This window comes from Pongo abelii, chromosome 8 (assembly GCF_028885655.2).
Source record: "Pongo abelii isolate AG06213 chromosome 8, NHGRI_mPonAbe1-v2.0_pri, whole genome shotgun sequence".
NCBI classification, from domain to species: domain Eukaryota; kingdom Metazoa; phylum Chordata; class Mammalia; order Primates; family Hominidae; genus Pongo; species Pongo abelii.
The window spans coordinates 95,568,282-95,586,473 of NC_071993.2; the positions used below are offsets into that span (position 1 = coordinate 95,568,282).

Below are 18,192 nucleotides of genomic sequence, written 5' to 3' on the forward strand. Positions count from 1 at the left end.
ACCTGGGAGGCAAAGGTTGCAGTGAGCCAAGATTGCGCTGCTGCACTCCAGTCTGGGTGACAGACTGAGACGCTCTCTAAATAAACAAATTAATAGTATAAATTTATCTCATTCTTATTAATGGTGCCCATGAAATGTAAGTATTAGTTCCTTTTCAGATAGTACTTTATAATTATACTACTGCCAGATGAAAAGACCTATTTTATAGTGACATGAAAGCCAGCTACAAGAAAAATACATTGTCATTTTCACTTACAGAGGCAAGTCCCTCAACACAGAGAAAAGTAAAGGACTTTATGTCATTATGTGAGGCAGATCAATACAGGGATTTCATTCAAAAATAATACTTCATACTCAATAATCCCATGTGAGAAATTAATGACTCACAGTAAATAGAAAATCAAAATTCGCCCTTGGATCTTGGGCAATTTAATAGTCAAGGCCTTTTGGTGAATTGTAATTAATGCTCTAAATTAGCCACTATTTCTCAGAATCATGTACCAGAAGAATAAGAATTTCAGTAATTACAGATTATTTTAGACTTATTTTGTGCAAGTTATTCCTTCATCGAATACACCATAGCTAAAGCTATTATCCAGGCGTACTGAAGATTTATAATAAATTGAGTGCCTATTATATGCATGGCACCATGCTGGGTACTGACAATGTGGTAGGAACAGCACTCCTTATCAGGCTGTCTATGTGGTATCAGCCAGCTGAATAACGGAATGTTTGGGCCAGAATAGCATATACTGAGACTAGGGTATAAAAGGTACCAACTTAAGTGACTCAAAAGAGGAAATGGTAAATAAGGTATTTCATTTTCTTTCCTTGGCCTTAGTGACATCTGATCAGAGTATTCAATGCTTTCTACATAAACTCTGGATTTAGGCAGATGAAAATTACTCGCCACCATCTTCTTTTGACAGATGCAAGTACTCAGCCAAATGTAACTCTTCAAATATAGTATTAATTCAAGAGAAATTATTATCTCTGGCTTTTGCAGGAGAAACAGAAAGTTTCAGAAACTCCTTTTATGAAGATGGGATCCATTTTTAAAGGCTTTAACTCTGCTTTCTTTTCTGATAAAGTTCTTCAGGAGATCATGGTCCATTTATGCAAAGCCTGAAATTTGTTACTATAGTCAGATGGTTTATGCAAAACCTGAAGCAGAATTCTTTCAAATCCCAGGCGTCATACTTCACAACAGCCGAGAGCAGAGGGACTGCACTCTGCTCACAGATGCCTTGCTTGATTGTTGGCAGAGCTTTTTTCAAATGATTTTCTTTATAAAATGTAGCCAAATCTTGCAATCCTACTGCCTCCTCAGGAGAAAGACTGATGCTGTTTGTGTACAGGTATTCCAGGAAGGCCCAGTAAACAGAGTATGAAAATTCACTCATTTCTACAACAGCATCCTCATTACCTTCCAACAATGAATGAACATGCTCACATACATCAAATTTTGAGAAGGACTTTACGTGCATAAATGTACTTTCCACTGACCACAAATTTCAAGACTGCAGTGTCCAGATTGTCAAATTCCCTCTTCAGTAATTTGGCCACTGCAAGGGTAGTCATCAGGTTCCACAGAGAGGAGGCGCCATAGATGGCAGGAGCAGCAAAGCAGGCAAATGTGTCATCAGTGCAGACGTGGGTGAGGTGAGGAAAGATCATCAAATGGCCCTGGCCCCACATGTACACACACCCACCGTGGGTCTTGGCAGCAGATGTGTTGGAAGAGTGACAGACTGCAATCTCTATAATCCTGTCCTTTTCCACAATGACAAAGATAGGATAGGAATGGTTGCTTTTATTGCCAGTGGCCAACTGCCCATAATTGGCACCCCAAGCATATACTTGTCCTTCATCTGTTAATACTAATGTATGTCTGTAGGTGCAAGTAGCCTCCCCAGTGTCTACCGCCACCATGGAGCACACCTGTCCACATGCTGTGTTCACAGCCTCTTTATTCCATAAGCAGCCAGTGACTCTTTGAGCGATTGGCTGATTAACTGTTGATCCATATCTTACATGCCTAGAGTTACTATAATCCCAGGCAAATACCTCTCCATCAGATATTAGCACCAAAGAATGGTGAGACCCATAGGCAACTTCAATGACTTGTTTGACAAATTAGTAGAGAAACCATGATTAGTTGTCCCAGAGCCCAGCTGGCTATACACATTATGGCCCCCAAGTAAAGACTTCTTCTTTTATTGCAAGGACAATGTGTATACCACTCCCACAGCTGAGGCTGTCTATCTTTTTGCCACTTAAAGAATCCAGTCTCCGAGGTTTGATGGTGTTCTGGATGTTACCTATCCTCAAAGAGCCACAGCAGTTTGTGCCAGGATATTACTGTAGGATATAAAACTTCATGACCAGCACTGCCAAAGACACAAGGCTGATGAATTAACTGCAGTTCTTCCACTTTCCCACATCTAACTTATTCAAAGATGACAGAGTAGCCTGTATTGGCTCTCGGGGATTTCCTACCATTATAATATTTTGTATGCAATAAAGTAATTGTATTGCTGATTCTGTGAATCCATTCATTTATTTTATGAAACCTTGCCACTTTCTTCCTAGAGAAGATGAAGTTCTTCCATATGGACTCAGTCTTGGGCAGTTCCTTGGTCAACTTTTCTCTGGGATTGGAAAGTTCCAAATCACTGTGAAGAGCAGACTTCTCAATTCTCAGCTCCACTGAAGAATATATGATCTGCTAAGCTAATGGTTACAAATTTCTGGAGCCCAGTATTCAGTCATCTTTAATCCTGTCCCTTTTAGTTCCTTGTAAAGTTGTCTTCTAGAGCAAAGTTAATGTGACTCAGTACAGCCTGAGCCACGTCCACTCTGTTCCTGGATCACTGTTACTGCTTGGATGATTTTAACTTTAATATGAATGAGTCTAGCTATACACTGTTCTGTCCAATATAGTAGCCACTAGCCGCATGTGGCTATATTAATTTAAATTCTAATTCATTCAAATAAAATAAAATAAATTTAGTCCTCAGTCTTAGTCACATTTTATGTGCTTGATACCACATGTAACTAGTGGTTACTGCACACATATGAAGTATTTCCATCAGCGCTGTCTGTTGGACAGCTCTGGATAAAGCCCTAGGAAAAAGCTGCTGAGTGAGACTGGATAAGTTCTAGCTGAAGCAGGACATATTGACACAGAGCTCGATTAGTTCAACTAGTTCCAGACTGGGAGAATCACTTCAGACCAAAATCAGTTTTTTGCAGGGCAAAAAATCAGTTTATTGCAGGGCAAGCTTATCAACATTGCAACCAGACAGCACTTGAAGAAAATGTCTGCTACTTACAGGCTATATGATCTCAGGCAAGTAAGACTCAGTTTGTACTTCTGAAAAATGGAAGTAAGAAAACCAGCCTCATTGCTTTAGCAGTTTTAGCATTAATAGTATAGTAGCATGTATGGAGTCCCAAGCATAGGGTCTGGCAAGTAGTTGGTACCCAGGAAAACTTCCTAATACTGAAAATACCATCAGGAAAAAAACCTAAAGTGTTGGTGGTAATGAGGCCCCCACCCCAAATGCTTCTTGAGAAAACTCTTGGCAAAGTTTCTGAAGAAAAACTGTCTTCACCATGAAGAGTTTCCTGATCCTCCCTATTCTCACTCTATTCCACCCCCTGCTTCCAACTAAAAGGATCACCTCTCTGTCTAAACTCCACAGCACTGTATTGCTGTTCCTTTTCCTATGAACCCATCCCTTTTCTACCCTTAACTGCCCTGACTTGTAGTCCTCTACCAGAAAGGGGCTCACACCTGTAATGCAGGGACTTGCCTTTAGCTCTCAGCAAACCTCGGAAGGAGATTTGCATATAGCCAATGACCAGTACATAATGTCCCAGAGATTGGCCATTGTCAATTTTCATTCTTCATGAACAAAACGGATAGTACCTCTCCCTGTCTTGGTGGCTCACCCTCTACCCCTGTAAAGAATCAACTGTCAAAAGAAGCAGAAAGAAAACAGCATCACATTCCTCAAGAGAGGCCTCATGCAGAGCTAAGGGAGGGAGAATAGCCATCCCCAAACAACATGACTCTTCCCTAATCTTAATAGGGCAGTATTCTCCTATGGCAATATTTCCCAAACGTTAGTCATTCACATTCTTCATTCACAATGTTTGCAAAATCTGCATGCTACCAATAATATTGTTTGTTTAAAAGTCTCAAAATTGATTCCTTATTTCGCTTTTTAAAAGAAATTTTATGCAGCTATAGTGTAAATGAGAAAAAAATAAAATATCATTTGCCAAAACTTGAAAGTAACCATAACATAATAAAAAGTAGATGACTGATAATAAAGTAGATAGATGCCATGCCTAGCCAGTGCACCTGAGTTTAATATCTGCCTTCTTTTTGTTAAATGCATGCTCTTTGTTTGAAAGGGAGATTAGCAAGTGCTAGAAACAATGCCATAAGCAAAAACTAGACTTCCTCCTTGATGTGCTCAGAAGACTGAAGGAAACTTGATAGGGAGACTGTAATAAGATAGGATGAATAATGGCCCTCAATGATGTCCATATTCTAATCTCAGGAGCCTGTGAATATGTTATCTTATATGGCAAAAGGAACTTTGCATATGTGATTAAGTTGGGATCTTGAAGTAAGGAGTTCATGCTGGGTCATCTGGTTAGGCCCAGTGTAATCATAAGGGCCCTGATAGGAGAGAGGCAAGTAGGCCAAAGTCAGAAAAAGGAGATGTTACAATGGACCCAAGGTTGGAGTGATGTGCTAGGGGCCAAGGAATGGAGGCAGTCTCTAGTAGCTAGAAGTAAAAAAGGCAAGGAAATGGGTTCTTCTCTGGTCTCCAGAGGAATATAGCCCTACCAACACCTTGATCTTAGAATTATGACCTCCAGAAGGTAAGAGAATAAATTTATGTGCTTTTTAAGCCACTGAGTTCGTGGAAATTTGTTACGGCAGCAAGGAGAAACGAATACAGAGACTGATTGGCATACCATGTTATTCAAGGTCATGTAATACCATGTTCATCTATCAGCTAAAACCTTGCATAGCCCCAGTGATGTACACCTACACATCGGGACACTGCCTAATGAATTCCCACTAGGCAGACAGGGAAAATGGTATCCATAAATTAAAGCAACTACGGAAGAATTTAGGCCTGAGGCAGCGAAGCTGGTTGCTAAGGTGATGGCTGATTATAGGGAAAGCTCTGCATGGTCAATGTCCTGTTTCCTCCACTACTTTGGCTTTCCTTTATAATATAGCATCCGACCTGAGGAAAAGCCATTCCAGAATCAGCCCTCCTTCAACAAATGGACTCTGCATTTAGGTAGGTCATGCCCATGGCTCTTTCCACTCCTAAATTGAACTATCGTTCTCTTAGATGAAAATAGACTTGGCAATATTTTCTTAAATTAAAAAAAACTTACTGTATTTTGTCTAACTATAAAAATAAGATGTGTTTATTATAGCCATTTTAGAAAATAGAAACTAACAAAAATAATAATTTCCTTTTCACCCAGAAAAACCTACTTGGTTAATATTTTGATAGATTTCTCTCTGGTCCCATTTCTGTTCATGTCCATTTATAATTGGAAAAGTATTCAATAAGTATTATTTAGCAGCCTTCATTTTCTCTGTTAAAACATATTATGAACACTTTTGCACTACCTATAATATACCTCTATAATATTTTTGTAATGACTGAATATTTTGTTGTAAACATGAATTATAATTTCTATAATCAGTTCACTCACATGACTATTTATGCTACTTCCAATTTTTCACTGTTTTCTTTTTTTGAGAGGAGTCTAGGCTCTTTCGCCCAGGCTGGACTGCAGTGGCGCTATCTCGGCTCACTGCAAGCTCCATCTCCTGGGTTCACGCCATTCTCCTGCGTCAGCCTCCCGAGTAGCTGGGACTACAGGTACCCACCACCACGCCTGGCTAATGTTTTGTATTTTTAGTAGAGATGGGGTTTCACCGTGTTAGCCAGGATGGTCTCGATCTCCTGACCTCGTGATCCACCCACCTCGGCCTCCCAAAGTGCTGGGATTACAGGCATGAGCCACCACGCCCGGCCATTCACTATTTTCTTATAAATATTTTGTTTCACCACAGATGGCTCCTAAAAATAAATTTATGAGTTAGGAGTATTTAAATTTTGTACACAAATTGCCAAATTTCCCATCAGGGAGTTATAAAAATTTATCTATAAATAAGAATAATTTTAAAGGGAATTAATTGCAAATTTGAGTAAATATGAAAGAAGGAAATAAGTGGTAAACTTTTTTGGGGAAAGACAGAAAACCTTTTATTTTGTATTCATGTGTTAAGCAAGAGAATCTGCTTGCCTGCTTGCCTTCCTCTTGACCTAACAATCTACTGGAGAAAGAGGGAAGAAGGAGATGCATGGAAATGGAGTAACTTCTTAAAGGGGAAAAAATAAGTGAGATTTTTTTTCCCTAGAACAGTTAGATGAAAATCACTGTTAGGGCCAGGCACAGTGGCTCACACCTGTAATTGCAGCACTGTGGAAGGCCAAGGCGGGCAGATCGCTCGAGACCAGGAGTTTGAGGCCAGCCTCCTGGGCTCAAGGAGCAACATGGCAAAACCTGTCTGCAAAAAACACAAAAATTAGCCAGACATGGTTTCATGCACCTGCAGTCCTAGCTACTTGGGAGGCTGAAGTGAAAGGATCACATGAATGTGAGAGATTGAGGCTGTAGTGAGCCGTGATCACACCACTGCTCCAGCCTGTGCAACAGAGCAAGACCCTGTCTAAAAAAAATTTAAAAATACAGTAAAATAAAAACAAAAACACTAGTAGTATCAGTGTTTTGGGGCATCATATAGGTTTTGTGGATGGACAAACCTCATTATGGCAAAATGTAGAAAGTCTTTTAGGCCTGCCTATTTCAAAATTCTCTTGGTACATAGCCAACCAACAATAGATCTGATGATTTAATCAATACAGAGAATCAATCTGTATAGACTTAAAGTACATTTCTGCTTTGGCTGTCTACACAGATTGCTACATAGAGAACATCCAAATTACTCACTTGCTAAGTATTGATGTGGCAAAGCCCATGGCATCCACAGTAGCTGAGTACTAGGTCAGCTTGAGCTAAACCCAGCCCAGTAAACTGTAATTACTACAGAGCATGGTCGACTGTTGAGATTGCCTGTTGCAGGCTTCTTTTATATTAATATTTTAACTGAAAAATGAGATAGAAGATTTCTAAGTAGTCAGCTTCTCTTCTAATTTTTTCTGTCTCAAGCCTACAAATTGATATTCATCCTAATAATAACAATAAATAGCAACAACATCTTAAGTAGCTTCTGTACGCCAGGCGCTATGCTGTGCAACTCACACCTATATTTTACTTAGGCTTTACAACAGTGCTATGAGGAAGATGCTGTTATTATTAGTCGTTTATGAGTGAGCAATCTGAAAATCAGAAACGCGTCCAAGGGCCCATAGCTGGTGAGAGGCAAAGCTGGAATTTGAACCCAGGTCGGTGGAATTCCACTCTTCTCTACTGTATTTTTTTTTTTTTTTTGTAGGTGAGAAACTTTATTTTTTCCAAAGGACTGTTAATTGTATTTTGTTTTATTATATTTTAAGTTCTAGGGTACACGTGCACAACGTGCAGGTTTGTTACATACGTATACATGTGCCATGTTGGTAGCAAACTATCGCAAGGACAAAAAACTAAACACCGCATGTTCTCACTCATAGGTGGGAATGGAACAATGAGAACACTTGGACACAGGAAGGGGAACTCTACTGTATCTTCTAAGTGAAACTCCCTGCTAGGTGACCCTGTGGCTTTAGGCTTCATCTGGGATTCCCAGGCCCCAAGCCAAATCTGCACATCTTTGTGCCTGCCCCTCTAGTGGCCCTGGGAAAAAAGTTTTAAAGAAATCCAATGACAGCTGGAGTCTTTTCTGATCCCTTATTGTCCCATCTTTCATTAGGTATATTACAGGTTTGAAGGGATGGAAGAGGGGGAAACAATTTTCTTCTATATCTTTAAGGGCATTGTTTTTTAAATTGTCTATAAAGTTTCTGGATTTTTTTTGTTGTGTGTTTTGATTTATTTTGTTTGGTATGTATTAATGTGATTAAGAATAGGCTCCATTTCCTCTGTTGGAAAGATATGCCAGACATCACAGGCAATCAAATAAACACTCTAGGTCAGGAACCTTTGGGGGAAAGCTTTTGGGAATGGTATATGTCAACATTAGTGACAGTTAAAGGTAGGCAACATGCTGATATGTCCTGGAAATGGAGCTGAGACTCCCAAGGTCTCAATCCAAAACCCAGAATGCGTAAGGAGAGGCAATCTCTGAATACAGAGACACTTACCATTTACTTATTTTAAAGGGCTGGGATGTCTCCTGAATGCTATGAGGTGCTTGAAAGGGCCTCTTCTTACCCTACTTGCTCTCTCTCATCTCTTCATTTCCTTCTGCCCCTTGCTTGCCTTAGCCTCCACCATGCTGAAGCTGATCTTAAATATTTGGGCAAGTTGTTTCCCTTTTCTTGGCCTGAGTTTACTCATCTGATCTGCCGGGGGTTTGTCAGCCTCAACACCACATAGTCCTGTAATGTGATCACTTTAAAAATCAGAGCAGGACAAAAGCAGAGTTGCACAACCTTGCCCTTCTGCCCCACACCAGCCAGGGAAACCGCAATGCCTGCCACTTCAGTATCTGGGTGATTCTCCTACCACATAGTTCCCCTCTTCCTCCATAAAGGTTTGTGGTGCTTTGTGCTGCTTGCTGGCTGATCCTAAACCCTAAATTTGGAAGCCGCACAAGGCTGACTCCCCTCTAAGTGCTCCAGAACTAAAATAATTCCCAGCCATTTCTCTACTTCCTACTTCAAATTCGCAAAGGCTGAAAATATAAGTAGACATTTTCTAATTTTTTAAAAGGATCTAGATATAATGTCAGAGGAGAGAAGGATTATAGAAACCAACTTATCCAGGGACATATTTAGAAGCAAATCTTTTCAAACAAAAAATGTTGCAGAGGCTTCAACACATACAAAGTAAATGAATAGCAGTAGTATACATTTATCATATAAAACTCAAATTTATGACCTTCACATATCATGAAGTACAGTGATAAGGGTGACACTACTTCAGTGATCCCCAAAATTAGAAATGGGATTACAAATAACAGAACTTTGGTTATATCTGCCTAGACTTACACAGTAGTGCTTTGTTTTATTTGGCTATATGATATGATAGAATCTGCACAGATAAGTAGTTGAAGTCATAGTTGTTTTTAAACAAACATTTTAAACAACTTCAATTATCTTGTATAAGATAGCAAAGGAAGTTTTACTTGAAAGTTCTAGCAAGTTAGTGAATATGTGGCCATGATGTTTTGCAATTTGATAATATAATATACAGTTTTGGGGATTAAAAGTGAAGCAAAATGCATCTATGTGCAGCATTAGGTGATTCACAGCATTTTCCAATTGGAATTCTGCAGACCAAATCCATGTGATCCTATTCTCTAGGCTTTACTATATTTGTTAAACGCAAGCTGGTTTTACGACGCTTAATTAATATTTAAACCCACTTTGAGATCAAAGAAAACTGAACCAACATAAACTATCATTAGCTTTCACAGAAACGAGTAACTGGCATGGCTGTGTCTTCAATCCCTGTAGTTTCTCCTTACACATTTTAAAACCTAAAAGAGGTCATGGTTAGTATGAGTCACCATTTTACTACATTTTTGATGCGGTGAATATAGGAAAATCTTTAACTCTAAAAAAACTAGTCTACTTTCACTTTCTTATTTTTATTTTTAATTTCTTCACTATCCTACTTCAGACATGAATCTTTCAGTTTCTGAGATCAAATTCCTCTCTGGAGAAAGAAGCCAAGCTGGGAGAATTTGTAGTACGGGGATTAGAGCTTCTCTTCCTGCAGGTAGCATGCCTGTGAGTGTGGCACAGCACTGGCTCCCAAACTCAGCTCACCCTCAGAATCATTTGGTTCACCTCATGAAAATACAAAGTCCTGGGCCCCAAACCCGGAATCTTTGCTTCCATGGGTCTGGAGTGGGACCTGAAATCATTACCATTAATTTGGTGCTTCTGATGATTCTGTGTCTGATTTTTTTTTTAATATGAAAGGTAAAGTCATGGTTGAAAATTTGTTTCCACTTGGCATGACTAAAACCGGTGCTTTGAAAAGAACACACAATTATGACATGCAGTTGCTATCCAGAGGATTCAACGTCTGTTCTAGAGTTGGTGAGAATGAAAAATTTCAGTGTCATGAAGAACAGGGAGCATCTCATAGAAATGAAGTAACATTGCTCCTGAGACAATGAGAAAAGCTCACATCTTTTTCTCACCTGGAAAATGGACATCTACTAACTCACAATGGCAAGCTTATATGCAAACAACTTTTGGAAGATTTATCAACAGATACTAAAAGCTAATAATTTTAAATACCTTAAAAAACATGTTTGAATACCTTTATTAAGTAAATTTTTTTATGACCAGTATATATATACTGTGATGATTCCAAGATTTCTCAACCTCAGCACGACTGACATTTTAGGACAGATAATTTCTCGTGGGGGGCCTGTCTTGAGTATTTTAGGATGTTTAGCAACATCCTTGGCTTCTACCACTAGATGCCAGCAGCACTCTCCTAGTAATTACAACCAGAAGTTTCTCCAGACATTGCCAAATATTCCTTGGCAGGGCGGACTTGCTCCCAGTTGTAAAGCATCCCTCTAGAAAAATCACATAATCTTTCTGGGGCTTCAGATTTCTGTAATGTAAGATCAGGTAGTAAAGCAGCAGTCATAGCAGCAGAATCAGAAAAGACTAATACAGGTAAAATTAAATAACTGGTTAGAAAAAGAATAATTCAGACTTAATGCCAACCCATACAGAAAAATAAATCTCAAATGGTCTCGAGTTGCAAATGAAAAAAGAAGTTAAAATATTGAAAAAATATAAAGAACATATTTTACAGCCTTAGGGTAAAGAAGACTTGCCTAAGAAAAACAGGCAAAACATGTAAACTTTTAAAAAATGGAAAAAGAAAAAAAATCTGTAACATTTATAACTGAAGATCAATATTCATAATAAAAAGCCCAAGCAAATCATTAAAAAAAATAAAAATAAATGGAAAACAGGTTAACAATTTGAAAAAGCAATTCATAACTAAAAATTAAATAGCCAAAATACATAAAAAAATTTTAGTCTCATTATAACTCAGAAAAATACAAACTAAAACTACAATGAGATATCATTTTGATCCTATCATATAGGCAAAGTTAAAAATACTTGTGAAAATTAAAAAGAATTGATGAAAGAAAGCAGGAGAAACAGCCATGTTCATGCCCTATTATGTTACATTGGTTCAATCTTTTAAGGGTCAATTTTGCAGTAGCTGTCAAAATGTAGACTGTGCATGACCTTTCACCTAGTGTTCTACCTCTATACATCTAGTCTATAAAAAAATAACAGTTTCATACAAGGATTACTTGCTACAGTATTGCTTTTAATAGCTAAACATTGCAAGCCAACTAAGGGCTATGATTGACACATCATCATATAGTGATACATTCATATAAGGTAGCTTTATGCAGTAGTTAAATAAGCCATATTTAAAATATTGAAAGGAAAAGGACTTTTGGATGACAATATTTCAGAACTGTATATAAATATGTAAATATAGACATATTTAAATAATCTATTTATATAGTTATATATGTTTATCTGTCTGTATATAAAATTTTGTGTATATCTATGCACACAACAATCTCTTGAAGCATTCACATCAAACTGTTAATAGAAATTAATTTCAGGGAGAAAAGTATTATGTCCATCTTATTGTATGTATTTTATAGTGTTTGAAGTTTTACCACAAACATGTATTTTATAATTTTTAATTATATAAGTTTAAAATAAATAAATGAAGATACTGAATTAAATGATTTCTGAAACCTATTATTTCAGCCCTAACAGACTGAGATTTAATTAATTCTGGTTTAGAAATAACATGGAAAATTTAGGTTGGGCACAGTGGCTCACACCTATAATCCCAACACTTTGGGAGGCTAGCGCAGGAGGATTGCTTGAGCTCAGGAGTTTGAGGCCAGCCTGGGCAACATGGTAAAACTGTTTTTACAGAAAATACAAAAATTAGCTGGGCATGGTGGCATGTGCCTGTGGTCCCAGATACTTAGGTGGCTGAGGTGGGAGGATTGCTTGAGCCCAGGAGGTTGAGGCTGCAGTGAGCCATGATGGTGCCCTTGCACTCCAGATTGGATGACACAATGAAACTGTCTCTTAAAAACAAAAAAAAAAGAAAGAAAGAAAGAAAATTTAAGCTACCATAACTGTGTTCATACCACAAATTCCTTTAAGAAGGAAAAGAAAAGGGGAAAGGCATTACGATTCTTTAAGCCCCTGCTATATGTTTGTTCCATGTGGCATAGATTTACGCATTGATCCTCACAGCACCTTATTTTCATGTCAGATTAACTGAGGCTCGGAGAGGTTAAGTGGTCTGACCAAGATCATTGGCTCAGAAAGGGAAGGAGCCAGGATTCACACTTGAATCAGTCTGTGGGAAATATTATTGCTGCTCTACAGCAGATGTTTTGTAGTTTCATGAGTTGATGGAGAAACTCTGGTTTATCTTATAAACTTCAAGGCAGACAGCAAGAGGCCATGGTGGAGAAGCAACTGTCCAGTAGCATAACCATCACAACCTGCAGGAAGTAAAATTGCTGAGATGTGGTGGATGCTTATTCTGCACCAGGTCCTGCATTCATACCACACTTAACTCTCACAGCAACTTTAAGAGGGAGGTACCATACTGTTACCATTTTGCAAATGAGGATGTAGGCTCAGCAAAGGTAGAAAAGTTGCCCAAAGTACATATATAGAAAGTAGTGGAGCTATTGGTCTGACTCCTCATCCTATGTTAATTACTGGATACATAGACTAGGGTAGAAATTATTGGCTACTAGCTGGACTTTGAAAAAAGAACCTTAAAACTGTAAGATGGTAGGTGTTTAAGCAATTCATAGGCTAATGCCCAGAGTCAGAGATAAGGTTGTTTGCTTACTTTGATGTGGAATGGTTTGTAATATTTCAACACTGGAGTATAGTATATGAAGAACAATCACATGTCGATTGATGTAGCTAAGGTACCAATTAGAGTCTAAGTGCACATGCAGGCATGTCTGACAGACTGGGAGGGCAAGTAATCCAAACACTCTGAAGACTATTTGCCTGAAGACCTCGGGGTATCTTATGAGATAACTCATGTTAAGGGAAGGAGTGGAACATAAGCTTGACTCAGTACAACAGTTTTGGTCATTATTATAGACTGGTTTTCACAAAAGCATTGACTCTGACTTTCAGATTGCTTCCATGGCACAGCCCCACACTAAACAGTGTAGTTTTCAAAACCTGAAAGAATAGTTTTAATTAAACTCAGTAACTCAGTTCAACACTGGGGTAGAACAGCACTATCTTGAAAGCCCTCTAACCTGTAACTCAAACAGAAAACATTCTGCCGCCAGTTTCTTTGCCAAAACATAGCAAGAGTCCAGTTTCCAACAAGTTCCTCACCTCCATCTGAGACCACCTCAGCCTGGATTTCATTGTCCATATCACTATTGGCCTTTTGGTCAAAGCCATTCAACAAGTCTCTAGGAAGTTCCAAAATTTCCCACATTTTCCTGTCTTCTGAGCCCTCCAAACTATTCCAACTCCTGCCTGTTACCCGGTTCCAAAGTCGCTTCCACATTTTCAGGTATCTTTTCAGCAGCGCCCCACTCTACTGGTGCCAATTTACTTTATTAGTCCATTTTCACGCTGCTGATAAACACATACCCAAGAATGGGCAATTTACAAAAGAAAGAGATTTACTGGACTTAAACAGCTCCCCGTGGCTTGGGAGGCCTGAAAGGCTGTCTCGAATGGCGGCAGACAAAAGAAAAGGGCTTACGCCGGAAACTTCCGTTTTTAAAACCATCAGATCTCATGAGACTTATTCACTATCACGAGAACAGCAGAGGAAAGACCTGTTCCCATGATTCAATTACCTCCCACCAGGTTCGTCCAACGACACGTGGGAATTGTGGGAGCTACAATGCAAGATGAGATTTGGATGAGGACACAGCCAAACCATATCAACGCCCAAGGGCTCTGCAGAAGAAATGCAAGAGGACCATGCGTCCCTTGAAAAATTATGAAATTTAGCATGGATATGCAAATGTACATATTTCTGAGGAGACAGTCTTGTTTTTGTCAGCGTCTCAAAACATTATGTAACTTAAAAATGTTTAGAAACAATTGTTGGAATTTTGATCTTTATGTATTCTAAAGCCAAATAAATGTGGGGAAAAATATATTTCAGTGCATACATATTACCGGGGATACTCACAAACTGTGGGCATAAATTGGGTCACATTAATAGTACATTCTGATTCTTGAATCCTCACTTGAACCAGGATTTGTAGAAGCTCTAAATTTTTTTTTTTTTTTTACTATTTCATTAATTTTTGAGAGGAATTTCTCATGTCCAAATAGAGTTAATCCTTGATAGTTTGACCTCATATCCAAAAGAGGAAGGAAAATGTCATGGTTTTACACCTCATGGTTCAAATAAAATGTAAAAGGGACTTACTTACTAAGCCAATTTGAGGCGCGCTTTACTGGGTACCGTGTATAAAGGGTGGAAGTTTCTGAGGCTGATTTTGACACGTACTCTTTTCTCCCACCTCTTTCCTTCAGGTTGGGGAATGTTTTTGTTTTTACAGTTTCAAGCCTTTTTTTTTTTCCTTATTCTTGTGTTATTGTTTTTATTTTTGTACCATTTTATTGGTTTGGTTGATTTTTTTAGCTGTTTTGGTTTTTACAGTTTTTACACATGGTATATGAATGTGTAGGGCCACAGGTTGATTTTCATTCACTTTTTTATTAGAAAGCTTTTTCTTAATGTTTATTCTACTTGACCTGTTGCTTTTCTGTATTTTAATATTTAATTTATAGATAGTGTACATTAAGGGAGATCAATTTTCTTCATTTTAAGAAATCCAGATACTTCAGATCCTACTTTATGTACTCAGATGACAAAAATCCATTTTCTAAGGTCACAGAGTTCCTGAATAGAAGCCTCTAAAGAGAAGTCTCTCAAGATCAGCACCTTGAAGTGGGCAGACACACTGGCACACTTGGACTCCCATCTCTCTCTTTTTTTTTTTTCTGAGATGGAGTTTCGCTCTTGTTGCCCAGGCTGGAGTGTAGTGGCGCGATCTTGGCTCACTGCAACCTCTGCCTTCCGGTTTCAAGCAATTCTCCTGCCTCAGCCTCCCAAATAGCTGGGATTACGGGTGACCTCTACCACTCTCGGCTAATTTTTGTATTTTTAGTAGAGACGAGGTTTCACCATGTTGGCCAGGCTGGTCTCAAATTCCTGACCTCATGATCCACCTGCCTCGGCCTCCCAAAGTGCTGGGATTACAGGTGTGAGCCACCATGCCCGGCCCCCTCCCATCTCTTTTATCATGTTTCTGATGCTCTCTGTGGGCTGGGGATTGCTAAGGTGGTAAGGGTGTTGTAAAATTCTGCAGTGGGGAAGAACTGCACTTATTTAATATTTGCTCAAAATGTTGCTCTTTGAGCTGACTTGGGAAGTGACTTTGCCTGCTTCCAAAATGACAGTTATGACCTTATAAAGTTCCCCAGGAATTTGAGAGCCAAACTTAATTATATTTTCTCTGCAATATACTCAGTACCCAAGGCCGCAGCTGCAGAAAGCTAAAAAATAAAAGGAATAAAATAAAAAGGAATGGGTTGGGGATTGAACCAATTAGTTTATTGCTATAAACTCTCTCCTAAAAAAGTCTCTACAGTATTCACAAGCATATTAATCTAATGCGGGTGTTGATCTTACCTGAACTATTACAGCAAAGTAATAGTAGATTGAGTAGATGGTATCTGCCAAACTCATAATGACATCATTGGGAATTATTCTGAATTTTAAATCCAGAAGACAACTTTTTAAAAAGACAGTTCACAGAGATTGATGTAATTGCTTCCTGATAGTAGGTTAGGCTTCATCTTTGATGGAGAAGAGGACATCGAAGTGTTATATATTTTCCCATGTAGTCATAATGCTAAACAGCGAATTAAAATATCTGAATCTCAGTTCTGGCCTTGCCACTGTCTAGCTAGGCAATGTGGGACAAGTCATTTAATGTGTCTTCACATTTCTGAAAATGAAAGCTGAATGAGATCTTTTTTTCTGGCTATATAACATTTACAAATCCTAAAATGTCAGTGATGGGAGTCCACATTCTTTTCTGAAATCTCATCTTGCCTACCTTGAGGGAGAACTCATGGGGTGCTGAAGACACAGGGTTCTGCAGAGTGTTGGATAAGTGTTTTCTCTGCTCTTCTAATTAGGTCAAATGGCTCCTCTAGCTGGCATCAGATTAACTGTGTTAGTGACATTCACACTGGTCCAGATAAAGATGCAGACTCACCTCTTCACACCCATGCAACCAGCCCAAAGTGGAGGAGGCTGAGTCATGTGGGAAGATATGTTCTGACAGACTTATCTTTCTGGTTTCAGCATCTGGCTCCTTCACCCACCACATTCCAAAAGTCTGCATATTGGTGTGGCTGCTGTTAGTTCAGCCCTGAAGAATTGATGTAATAGAAAAATATTTCACTTTAAGTAATTTTTTTTATCCTTTAACATATTCTTTGCTTAAAACGACAAATAAATCAACCCTCCTGACCTGCTCAATCATTAGTATGCTAAGGGATTGTTCACATTTGCCTCACAGTCAGTTGAACTGGGACATTTAGTTCATGAAAATAACTAGGCTGCAACCCATTATTTTAAACAATAGCTTTGTAGATTCTGGATATTATCCCTTAACCCCATTAAAAAGTGGGCAAAGGATATGAACAGACACTTCTCAAAAGAAGACACTTATGCAGCCAACAGACACATGAAAAAATGCTCATCATCACTGGCCATCAGAGAAATGCAAATCAAAACCACAATGAGATATCATCTCACACCAGTTAGAATGGCAATCTAAAAAGTCAGGAAACAACAGGTGCTGGAGAGGATGTGGAGAAATAGGAACACTTTTACACTGTTGGTGGGACTGTAAACTAGTTCAACCATTGTGGAAGACAGTGTGACTATTCCTCAGGGATCTAGAACTAGAAATACCATTTGACCCAGCCATCCGATTACTGGGTATATACACAAAGGAATATAAATCATGCTGCTATAAAGACACACGCACACGTATGTTTATTGTGGCACTGTTCACAATAGCAAAGACTTGGAACCAACTCAAGTGTCTGACAATGATAGACTGGATTAAGAAAATGTGGCACATATACACCACGGAATACTATGCAGCCATAAAAAATGATGAGTTCATGTCCTTTGTAGGGACATGGATGAAGCTGGAAACCATCATTCTCAGCAGACTATCGCAAGGACAAAAGCCAAACACTGCATGTTCTCACTCATAGGTGGGAACTGAACAATGAGAACACTTGGACACAGGAAGGGGAATATCACACACCAGGGTCTGTCATGGGGTGGGGGAAGTAGGGAGGGATAGCATTAGGAGACATACCTAATGTAAATGACAAGTTAATGGGTGCAGCACACCAACATGGCACATGTATACTTATGTAACAAACCTGCACGTTGTGCACATGTACCCTAGAACTTAAAATATAATAAATATATATTAAAAATGCACAATAGCTGATGATTTATTTACTAGACAATCCATCTAATCATATCCCAGCGATTAACTAGTGATTACAACTTAAAATAAAAATTTTGTATATATCTATTTAATTGAACTAGACGAAATGGGCTAAACATGGAAGATTCATTTTCTTCTAATCAATGTTCTCACTCATCCCTAAAAATAGAAAATGTCCATAAAGTTTTAGATATTTTAAATAAAAGTACTTATCACAACACTTATCTTTAACCAAAAAACAGTGATCATTGAAGACCCAGAATATGACTGTAGAAACTTTCAGTGCTTTCTGTAGACTCCATCTTTTGCTGTGTATCAAAGAAAGATAAAATCTAGGAGTGGAAGGAAAGAGGTTCCCTATACTCCTTATTACCTGG

The 18,192-nt window shown here is 38.6% G+C and overlaps 1 pseudogene; it reads right to left on the reverse strand.

Moving 5' to 3' along the window:
- Window positions 1-1,021: 1,021 nt before the first annotated feature.
- Window positions 1,022-10,848, reverse strand: LOC100436647 (RCC1 and BTB domain-containing protein 2-like; annotated as a pseudogene).
- Window positions 10,849-18,192: the final 7,344 nt, after the last annotated feature.